We start from the raw sequence: 12444 nt of genomic DNA, 5'->3' as shown, positions 1-12444 counted from the left end.
TCCTTCCTTATTATGTGATGTATATGAAAAACATGTTTCCTATGCTTTAAAATTAATTATTTTAATTACCCTTTATTATCATTTGATGCGGTGATTTGTGTGTTGAGTAGTTTCAGATCTTCTAAGGCAGGAATGACTTAAAGGATGGAAAGGAAACATACAAAAATGGAAGGAAAGCACAAAACGGAGTTTCTGAAGAAACTAGCATCCACGCGATCGCATGGGTGACGCGACCGCATGCCAGTGCGAAGAGAGCGCGACGCGAACGCGTGACTGACGCGACCGCGCGCCTTGAGCGAATCGCATATGACGCGGACGCATGACTGACGCGACCGCGTGACAATGAAAACTCCAAATGACGCAACCGCGCGACCCACGCGGATGCGTGACAGAGGCCACACACCAGAAATTACAGAAAATGCTCCCAGCAATTTTTAAAGCCCTTTTTGGCCCAAATCCAAGTTCAGAAGGCATAGACCAGAGGTTATGAAGTGGGGGCATGCATCCATTCAAAGGGAGACTCCAATTTTAGTCACTTTCCATTATTTAGGTTTAGTTGGAGAGAGGTTCTCTCCTCTCTCTTTAGGATTAGGATTTAGATTTAGGATTTTATTTACTTTAAGGATTATCTTTTATCCGGTTCAATATTCCTTTTTCATTACTTGCTTTCTCAATTTAGTTTATGAATTCTTCTATGTTACAGATTACTCTTTCGAATTAATGTTATTTGAGGTATTTCAGTTTATTGTTGCTTTTATTTATGTTACTGTTGCTTCCCATCTGAAGGCATTTTTATTCCAGTAGATTTACTTTTCCCCTTTTTGGTCTTGGTTAAGAAATCAGTAACTCAGGAGTTATCAAACTCAAACATGCTTGATAATTGTTATCTTTGCTAATTGAAGTGTTCTTCAATAATCCCAATCTTTTCTCTGGAAATAAATAGGATTTGAAGATCAATATAATTAGCCACTTGACCTTCCTTTGCACCAGAAGAGGTTAACTAAGTGGAATTAATATTCAATTTTCATCATCATTGATAAGGATAACTAGGATAGGACTTCCAATTTCTCATACCTTGCCAGGAGTTTATTTTACAGTCAATTATTTATTTTACTTGTCATTCATCATAATTGTTCCTCATTCTTAAAACCCCCAATTTACAAACTCATAACCAATAATTAGAACATACCTCCCTGCAATTTCTTGAGAAGACGACCCGAGGTTTAAATACTTCGGTTATCAATTTATTTAGGGGTTTGTTACTTGTGACAACCAAAACGTTTGTAAGAAAGGACTTTTGTTGGTTTAGAAGCTATACTTGCAACGAAAATTTATTCTGAATTTTAGACCACGCAAAAGTTCTCTCTTCAACGGCAAAGATTACGTCGAAAGAGTGATGGTTAGTAGTGGTGGTTGCAGAGCTCGAGGGGGTGGCAATGGTGTTTTGTGAATTTGGAGGGAGAGGATGGAAATGAAACGTTGAGGGAGAAGAGAGTGAAAGACGCGACTGCTAGGGCTTGCACATAGATGGAGTATTAGTGAATTCGAATCCACGCGTATGTGTAACGCACGCGTGCGCGTGGGTGAACAAAAATGGAATGCACGCAGAAGCGTAATCTACACAAACGCGCAGAAGGGGCAAGTGCACGTGGACGCATACGCGTGGATTGAAAATTGTGCTAGGCAGACAATCCTCGCGCCACACTCGCATAACTCTCGAGACAAATGTATAAAGGTTGTGTTTACGCATCGACGCAAATGTGTACAAGGGATGAGTGCTCATCGACGCATACGCGTGCATCGCAGTTGTGCCGTCGGCACAAAACGAGCACAAAATAGGCACAACTCCCTGGTTTTAGTACCAAGAGTTGTCAAAACGCGTCGATGCGCACGCATACAGTGCGCTTGCACGTGGATAATTTAGTTTTTTTTTAGAAATACCAAAGCCAAGCTTAAAATACTCCTAACTCTATCTACAACTCAAAACCAACCAAAATACAAAATTAAAAAAAAATCTTCTTAGTTTTTTGAAAAATTTTCAAAGACCAAACAAAGAAAACTTACACTCCAAGCAAAATGCAATTCAAGATAATGGTGCAATTTAAACCAACTAACAACCAAAGCATTAAAACAAAAACAATTGAAGAGGAAAACTACATATAATGGCAACTCAAATCACTTATTCATTATATTTACAAGAGAGTGGAAAGAGTTTACCATGGTGGGGTGCCTCCCACCTAGCACTTTTAGTTTAAGTCCTTAAGTTGGACATTTGGGAGCATCCTCATCATGGTAGCTTATGCTTGTACTCATCCTTGAATCTCCAAAGATGCTTGCTCCTCAAATGGTTGTCAGAATTTCCAACCATTTTCACTAAGCTTGGGTGAAGTTCTACCTAAGATATGAGCTCCCAAAGTTGATCTTCATGTTGTGATCCGGGATCCCATATCTTATTTTCGCACCCGTCTTCTAATTGGTCATTGTGATTCCAATTAGGTGGTAAGCACATAGAATTCTCCTTAGAGCGCCCAAACAATTTCCTAGACCCAAACAAATTAGCATTCTTCCAACCATGGTACCTATGCCTCGAGGATTCGACTTTAATGAGCCTAACATCAAAATTCCAACCACTACACAACTCCCTCTTACTCATAACTCCACAAAGGGCTCTAAGTTGCCCATCCATTTCAAGCAAACCATATTCAAGTGGGAACGTAAAGATTAGAGATAAGAATTTTACCCACTTGAATGTTGTGTCGATTGGTGACTTAGGAAGGGATATCTCCAATGGTTTTGCAAGTGTCATTCCCTTATGCTCTTGCTTGACGACTTCCACCTCTCGACAACTCCTTTCAACTTCTCTTTGCTCATCAACTCCTTCCAACTTCTCCTCATCATCAATTGAATCAAACCTTGGAGGTTGTGTGAAGTTCACTTCAACATCGACTTCACACCTAATGGAAGAGTCTTCAACAAGGTCACCAATGTCACTTGGTGTAGAGTTATCTTCAATGATCTCAATTTCATGTCCAATGGGAGAGGATTCCATTATAGATAGGAATTCATTGATGATTGAATTCATCTCTTGATCAACCTTTTTAAGATCTTCAACCTTGGTATGCCTTGGAGGTTGTTGAGACTCCCATGGTGGTTCTGCATCTCCTAAATCTTCAACCACTTCTTCTCTTTCTTCAATAATCATGGCTTTCTCCAATTGCTCCAATACAAAATAACATTCCTCATTCTCCACCGGAGTTTCTAATCTCTCCTTCATGCTATGCTCTTTTTTTTATCCTTCATATGTGGCCATGGAAGTGCTTTGAGTGTATGAGTATTGAGATGCCAAAGTGTGTACTACCTTGGTCAAGATAGTCACAAGTTCTAGTGTGTTCCTTTGTATATTCTCTTGTCCTTGAAGTAGCACAGTGAAAGAATCATCCATTGGGGCTTGGGGTGGATAGAAGGGTTTATTATTTTGGAGAAAGGGTTCATAATAGGAAGGTGGTTCTTCTTGGTGAGGGTATGGAGATTGTGTATATTGAGGTGGTTCTTGGGGATAATTGTGTTGCAATGTAGGTGGTTCTATAGGTTTTTGCTCATAATGGTCATAAGGATGAGGTAGAGGCGATTGGTTATATGATGGATATGGATCGTAGGAAGGTAATTGGTAAAAAGAGACTTGTGAGTATGGTTGAGGGCCATATGAGGATGAGGTTCATAGGCATATGGTGGTGGTTGTTGATTGTCACAATGAAATTTACCATAACCATTGAATTGATATGCATTAGGATGGGCATTATACCTATAAGTAACCGGAGGTTGTTGCCAAGAGGAGTGATCAATTCCTTGAGACTCTTCCCATCTTTGGTTATTCCATCCTTGCTGCATGTTATCATTGATATTCACATTTCCTACAACATAGTTGTAACCAAACTCATAGCCAAAAAGGTGAGAATTCATAGTGAAAAGAGAAAATAAGAACAAAACTAATAAGAAACAAAGAAAGATAAAGTCTATAACTAATAAACCAACCAAAAATCAAGATATTTACAATATGAACATATTCACAATAACCAATACCTAGGCATACAATTGCGATTCCCCGGCAATGGCGCCATTTTGATGAACGAAAAATTGGCGGTCGGTAAAGAATTTCACAAATAAAATCTCTCGTTGCAAGTATAGTTCTAAACCAACAAACAACTCCTCAATCAAACATTTGGTTGTCACAAGTAACAAACCCCAATAAAAATAAACTGAAGTATTTAAACCTCGGGTCGTCTCTCAAGGAATTGCAGAAAAATGTTCTTGTTATTGGTTATGAGTTGTATATTTTGGGGTTTTGAGTAAGGAACAAGAAATGTAAATTGCAAGGAAGTAAATGAAATTCAAATGATAAAAAGGTCTTGGCAAGGGTTGATGGTTAAGGATCTCGATCCTCATTACTAACCACAACTTGATAATTCCAAGGATTAATCCCATTAAGTCATCCTCTAACAAGTAAAGGAAAGTCAAATGAGCTACACCAATCCTAATCCATAAGTCCTAACTTTCTCACTAATTAATTTAGGGAAAGCTAGAGTCAAAGGACACCAATTATCGAGACTTGGACATTAGCAACTCAATTTCACCTAAGTTACCATCCCAAGACAAGAACACAAAAATCTACTCTAACATCCTTCCAAGCATTTTGTCAAAAACTTGGAAGGCACAAAAGGAAAGTAAAACAAGATTGCAAGAAATATAAATCTACAACTACTAATTGCAAGAAATTAACAACAACAACTCAAATCAACAATAAAGGAAATCAAACATAAATTGCATTGAAAGTGAAATAAAAGGAACAAGAGTGCATCAACAACAAATTAAACAATTGCAAGTAAAATATTAAATTAGCGAAGCAAAGGTAAAAGAACAAGAAATTAGAAAGGAAAAGTAAATCAAAGCATGAATTAAACCTAGATCTAAGAAATCCTAACCTACGTCTAACCTAATTCTAGAGAGAAGAGAGAGCTTCTCTCTCTAGAAACTAACTAAAGCATAATGCAAACTCAACTCTCTGCTCCCCCCTTTGTCCAATCTTCAATTCTGCATGAAATAGCCTCTACAACCATTGGAATTGGGCCTGGGAAGCTCAGAAATTGCCCCCAATGTTTTCACTTTAATAAAGTCACGTGCGAGCATCGACGCGTACGCGTGGGTCACGCGTACATGTCGCTTGACATTTTTCATCCACGTGTACGCGTCTGTTGCGCGTACGCATCTCTTACGCGTACGCGTCGCCATGCGACTTCATAATCCACGCGTGCACGTCTATTGCGCGTACACATCGATGAGTGCATCCCAAATCCTTGATTTTCATGATTTCTCCACCTTTCATGCTTTTCTCTTCATTCCTTTGATCCATTCCTAGCATTTTCATCCTGAATTCACTAACAAACACTTCAAGGCATCTAGTGGAATCAAATGTGAATTAAAATTAGCAAGTTAAGGGCCTAAAAAATATGCTTTCACACTAAAGCACAATTTAGGAGAAAATAATGAAACCATGCTATTTTCTTGAATAAATGTGAAAAAAGGTGATACAATCCCCTCAAATAAACGCAAGATAAACCCTATAAATGGGGTTTATCAAACTGGTATCTCGAGAAGTCCCCAACAAAGTCGTGGATTAGCCGCCTTTGAGTTGTATAATCAAACTAGTGGTTCATCATTGTCCGATGAAAGATTCACTCTGAACCCATGTAGAATGAGATAAACTTATGCCAGTTCAACACATTCATAAGGATGAAGAACAAAGATACATCTTACAATAGAGAATCAAACACGGATTGAAGATAAAACAGTAATACTTTATTAATCCATAAAACTCAGCAGAGCTCCTCCCCTCAACCTAGGAGGTTTAGAGACTCATACTGTACATAATGGGGTTTTAAAATAATGGGGGAGGAAGAAGATCCTAAACATGGCTATTTTTCTCCTATATATACTAATCCAATGACTAAGGATTACAGAAATATGATAGACTAGACTTAGGAGTGCAAAAATCCACTTTTGGGGCCCACTTGATGAGTGTTTGGGCTGAGCTTGATTGAGATGCACGTGCTAGGAGGCCTCAGGGTGTTGAAAGCTAGTTAGGGGGTCCTTTTTGGGCGTTGGACGCTGGTCGCTTCTTCCTTGGGCGTTGGACGCCAGAATAGGGCTGGAAGTTAGCGTTGAACGCCAATTTTGGGCCTTTTATTTTGAAGCAAATTATAAACTATTATACATTTCTGGAAAGCTCTAGATGTTAGCTTTATATAGTCATTAAGAACACTCCATTTGGACTTTTGTAACTAAAGAAAATCTCTTTTGAGTGCAAGGAGGTCTGATCTTGATAGCATCTGCAATGCTTTCTCTGCCTCTGAATCAGACTTTTGCTATAGCTCCTCAATTTCAACCAGAAAATACCTAAAATTGCATAAAAATACAAAAAATCAAAGTAGAATCCAAAAATGTGAATTTTTCACTAAAACCTATGAAAACTTACTAAAACTTAAACAAACATGCTAAAAACTATATGAAAATGATGTCAAAAAGCGTATAAAATATATGCTCATCACAACACCAAACTTAAACTATTGCTTATTGATACGTAAAAATTAGATTTCACGTACAACCGGCAAGTGTACCGGGTCGCATCAAGTAATAAAACTCACTTAGAGTGAGGTCGATCCCACGAGGATTAATGGATTAAGCAAGCAATAGTTAATTAATTGTTCTAGTTAGACGATTCATGTTTGAGTGATAAGCAACAAGAAATGTAAATGACTTGAAATTAAATAAAAGCAATAAAGTGCAAGGAAAGTAAATGACAAGAAATTAAAGTGCTAAAAATTAAAGTGCAAGAATGTAAATTGCAAGGAATAGAAAGTACAAGAAAGTAAAGTGCAAGAAAGTAAATGACTAGAAAGTAAAACCAAGTGAAGTATTTCTACAAACACTTGGAAGGCATAAATGTGCCAAAGTAAAGAAAGCCATAAATGTGCATAAGTAAATGACAAGAATTTAAAGAGAACAATTAAATGACAAGAATTAAAGAATGAAATTAACATTGGGATCAAGAGATATTGCATTCTCAAGATCAACAATTCTCATCTCCACTTCAATCATTCAATCATTGATCTCTTGGCAAATCATAAGTAATCAAACCCCAATCTCTTGGTGATTTGATTTCTCTTAACTTGATCAATTGCCAATCTCTTGATCTAATTGCTCATGAGAAGAGATGAAGAATGGTCTCTAATTGCCACACAACCCTCAAGATTTCAATTCAAAGTGATTACATCTCACATATCAAGCTAAGAATTATCAATCAAGAGAGTTGTGAGAGAAGAGCCTCAAACTAAATTCTATGACTCCTTTCTCAAGTTCATCATAGAATTTAAATAGATCTAATCCCTCTCTCGATAGTAATTAGATCTTTGAAGCACAAAAACTCTCTCTAAAGAAACAATGAAAGAAGAATTGAAGATGAAGAATGAAAAAAATCAACCCATTAAATTGCAATAGAGCTCTCTTTCCCAAATGTTGGAAATTAGAAACTCATCATAACAAAAATATTTACTAAAGTGTGAATGAAAGAAAATGAAAGAAGAGAAGAGAATGAGAGTGAAAGGGGAGTGGAGTCACCTCCACCCCTCCATGGTGTATCTCAAATGATGAATCTAAGGCCCTATTTATAAGCTAACTAAATTACAAATTCAAATGAAATTACAATCAAATGCAAATTTCCTGTTATGATCTTTTGAAGGTGAAGAGGTCAGTCTGGCGAACTGCAGGGACTTGTTTTACGCTGAAATTGTGAAGCTAAACGAATAGCAATTTGTCCCCTCAAATCAGTGTCAACTATAAAGTGTTATATATGGTTGGAAAGCTCTAGAAGTCTACTTTCTAATGACACTGAGATCACTTCATTTGGAGCTTTGTAGCTCGAGTTATTCTTGTTGGAGTGTGAAGAGGTCAGGGTTGCAAATCCTCTTTGCTTCTCTTTGAGTTTGTTTCCAACTTTTTGCCACCTTGGGAGTGTGCTTCCTCTATTAGTGCTTTTATTGCTTCATTTTCCATAATTTCCTACAAAATTTATTAACTCAAGCAATCAAAGCAATATTCAATTTAATCACCAAAACACTCCCATAATTAAGCATTATGAATTGATTTTTATATGAAAAAGCATAGAAAAACATAACATGATGCGTAGTCATCACAACACCAAACTTAAACTTTGCTTGTCCTCAAGCAAACAAAGAATCATTCAATAAAGATTGACAATCCAAGGTGAGAAGAATAGCAATTAAATGTTCATGGTTGGCTAGTTTATTATGCATGCTACAATCTCAAAAGAAATTCAAATGATTGATGCTTCTATCTAGCTCATTTTATGAAATATTTTTCTTTATGTTCCTTACTTGAAACAAGCTTTTCATCTTTTTCTTAGCTTAGCTTCTTGGGTGCTTTGCACCATTAGTTAAAAGCTTTGACTCTAAATGCTTTGTTTTCAAGTATTACCACTTGATACATAAGCACCACAAGCATTTAATTAGAGGACTTTTTAAGCTCATTTATTCCTTTTCTTTACTTTCCTTCTAATCATTGGTGCTTAGAGCCTTGAGCTTTGAGGGAGTGCTTTGCACTTGAGCCTAGTCTTGACTCTAAGTGTTTTGTTTTCAAGCTTTTTGCTTGATACATAAACACCACAAGTACTTGACTAATGAAATGTCATTGGTACTCAGAGTCTTCAACTTTCTCATTTTTCCCTTTTTCTTTCTTACTCTTTTAATTGATTTGCTTGTTCAAGGTTTTCAATATTTCAAACATTTCATAAAATGTCCTAGATGAAAACTTCAATTAAACAAATTCAAATGTAATTGAGCAACAATAGTCATGCTAGCCTTCCAATACTTATATGCTCATGCTAGATTCTTCTATAATTACCTTGTTTGTTTATGATCATGATACTTAATTACTTTGACTCACAAAATTCAAAATGGTAGTTATGATGTAAAAGCAACATGTTGCAATTCAAATATCAAGCTATGCTTTTCCATCAAGAAGAACACGCATGCATATAAAAGAAATGGAAGACAATCATGCAATTGAAAGTATAGAAGATAAATAAGAGGAAAAAGAACTTAACCACCTTGTAGATCTTCATCTTTGTTATTGTCATTTTCCTCCTACTCCTTCCTTCCCCAACACCAAACTTAGAATGATTGCTTGTCCTCAAGCAACAAATAAAATAATGGTGGTGGAATTTATGATTAATCATGAATGTCTTCAAGAAAGAGATGTAAGTAATGCATGTGTTTGAGCAAGCAAAAATTAAAGATGACAATCAAGGCACAAAGAAAAGAGACAATATGATTGCATCAATAAGTGAGTTGTGCATGGTACTATGCATGAAAGGTAAGTGGCAACACCAAACTTAGTGTGACACTTTCATTTTAGAATGATGCAAGTACCCACTAAAGATTGAAGATCAAATTGTTGCATGCAACACCAAACTTAGAATGCAATCATATGCCAAATTATTGAAAGTAAACTAAGCAAGGAAAGAAAATGTTACCAACAGTTGGGTTGCCTCCCAACAAGCGCTCTTTTAATGTCATTAGCTTGACATGTGGTTCTTAATTTTCTTCCTCTTCTTCCAATTGGTTAAAAGAAATGACTTCAAGGGAGAAGAAGAGAAAATTGATGCCCCTTGATTTGATTGTCTCCTAACAAGCCTTCTTTTGTTGTTATTAGCTTGATTCCTCTTGCTTGTTGGGGTGGGGGTTGGATTGCTTTTTGTTGACCTTCTCTTTTTCATGGATGTTGTCTTTTGTTTCTTGGTCACAATCCTTCTTTGAATGTTTTTATTGATTGCCTTCACTTCCTTGATTTCAAGACTTAGGTGTTGTGTGATGGTTGGAGTGTCCTCTTCATCAAGAACCTCTTGGATTGATGGTTCAATTAAATCATCTTCCATACAACTTTCTACTTCATTGGAGTGTGGACTCCCTTGGTTGTTTTCCTCCCTTACAACCTCATTCTTCATTGGGATTTTACTTGGTATAGGGGCCTCTTTTTCTTGCTCTTCCAATTCCTCTTTTACACTAAACATTTGCTTTAATAGCTCTTCTATGGAGGAGGTTTGTTGATCTTCCCAAGATTTCTTCATCTCCTCTTCATATTTTTCGATCACAAATTCAAGGGAAGTTTGTGAGGGTTGTGAATGTTCATGTTCCTTTATCACCTCAAGTTCAATTTCATTCTCAATCACCTCATTCTTCATTGAAATTTCACTTGACACATGGACCTTTTGTTCTTCTTTTTCCACTTCCTCACCCACAAATTGGTCTTCATCCTCACTGCTTGGCAACCCGAAGTGTTTTCTTATTTGCTCTAAGTGCCCATCTATTTTCTTGCAGAGGATTTCTTGTTCTTTCCAAGATTCTAATATTTCTCTAGACCATTGAAGGTGATCCTCAACTATTAGCTCCAAAGATGAAGGTTGGGAGTAATTTTGTGGATATGGATGTGTTGTGGTGAAGTCATTTTGGGGAGTATGAAAGGAGTTTTGTGAGTTGTGAAATGAATTTTGTGAATTTTGAAATGAGTTTTCTGTATAGTGAAATGAATTTTGTGGTTGCTGAATTGAATTGTATGGATTTTGGAAAGAATTTTGTGTTGAGGCAAACTCAAGTGGTGAAGAATTTTGATATGAAAAATTTGGAGATGAGGTTAGATAATTAAGAGGTGAGGGCTCTTGATGGATGGGATAGGAAATATTGAATTCTCTTTGGTTTTGTCCTTCCCAATCACAATTTGGATAGTTGTCCCATTCATAGGAGTATGAATCATTTTGTGTTCTTGGAAAGTATCCCATTTGGTTTGATTGCTCAAACCCCATCATTCCTTGATCTTGATTTTCCCAACCACAATTAGTATAGTAACTTGAATCATTTTGTGGTGGTGAAAAATACCCCATGTAACTTGCTTGATCATTATGTGACCTTGGGGCATATCCCATTTGGGTTGATTGCTCATGATCCATCATTTCTTGTTGATATTCCCATCCACCATGAGGATAATGACATGAATCATTTTGTGGTGGTGGACAATATCCCATGTAATATGATTGATCAACATGTGACGTAAACTCCATTTTAATTGAAAAATATTGTATCAAACACAACCACCAAGAAAAATTAAAATTCCTTGTGTCACAACTAAAGAATTCTTAGTGAGGCAATAACACAAACACTTAACTTGCAATAAGAAAAGAGAAATAAAAATAAAAAAATAAAGTAAAAACGAAAAAAAATGTCTAATCTAGAAAATTAATCAACCGGTAGTTTGTTAATCACAATTAATCCCCGGCAACGGCGCCAAAAACTTGATACGTAAAAATTAGATTTCACGTACAACCGGCAAGTGTACCGGGTCGCATCAAGTAATAAAACTCACTTAGAGTGAGGTCGATCCCACGAGGATTAATGGATTAAGCAAGCAATAGTTAATTAATTGTTCTAGTTAGACGATTCATGTTTGAGTGATAAGCAACAAGAAATGTAAATGACTTGAAATTAAATAAAAGCAATAAAGTGCAAGGAAAGTAAATGACAAGAAATTAAAGTGCTAAAAATTAAAGTGCAAGAATGTAAATTGCAAGGAATAGAAAGTACAAGAAAGTAAAGTGCAAGAAAGTAAATGACTAGAAAGTAAAACCAAGTGAAGTATTTCTACAAACACTTGGAAGGCATAAATGTGCCAAAGTAAAGAAAGCCATAAATGTGCATAAGTAAATGACAAGAATTTAAAGAGAACAATTAAATGACAAGAATTAAAGACAAGAAGTAAATAACAAGAATTAAGAATGAAATTAACATTGGGATCAAGAGATATTGCATTCTCAAGATCAACAATTCTCATCTCCACTTCAATCATTCAATCATTGATCTCTTGGCAAATCATAAGTAATCAAACCCCAATCTCTTGGTGATTTGATTTCTCTTAACTTGATCAATTGCGAATCTCTTGATCTAATTGCTCATGAGAAGAGATGAAGAATGGTCTCTAATTGCCACACAACCCTCAAGATTTCAATTCAAAGTGATTACATCTCACATATCAAGCTAAGAATTATCAATCAAGAAAGTTGTGAGAGAAGAGCCTCAAACTAAATTCTATAACTCCTTTCTCAAGTTCATCATATAATTCAAATAGATCTAATCCCTCTCTCGATAGTAATTAGATCTTTGAAGCACAAAAACTCTCTCTAAAGAAACAATGAAAGAAGAATTGAAGATGAAGAATGAAAAAAATCAACCCATTAAATTGCAATAGAGCTCTCTTTCCCAAATGTTGGAAATTAGAAACTCATCATAACAAAAATATTTACAAAAGTGTGAATGAAAGAAAATA

The 12444-nt window shown here is 36.2% G+C and overlaps 1 long non-coding RNA gene across 1 annotated transcript in view; it reads right to left on the bottom strand.

Moving 5' to 3' along the window:
* Window positions 1–6851: 6851 nt before the first annotated feature.
* LOC127747711 (uncharacterized) overlaps window positions 6852–12444 on the bottom strand; it is a 7078-nt gene continuing 1485 nt past the window's right edge. Inside the window, exon 2 of the long non-coding RNA XR_008009469.1 lies at window positions 6852–7671. This is a non-coding gene — a long non-coding RNA (uncharacterized LOC127747711). The remainder of the gene's footprint in view (window positions 7672–12444) is intronic.

Source organism: Arachis duranensis, chromosome 5 (assembly GCF_000817695.3).
Source record: "Arachis duranensis cultivar V14167 chromosome 5, aradu.V14167.gnm2.J7QH, whole genome shotgun sequence".
NCBI lineage: Eukaryota > Viridiplantae > Streptophyta > Magnoliopsida > Fabales > Fabaceae > Arachis > Arachis duranensis.
Note: the sequence above shows the minus strand (reverse complement) of the source record. Positions and strands in the feature narration are given on the sequence as shown.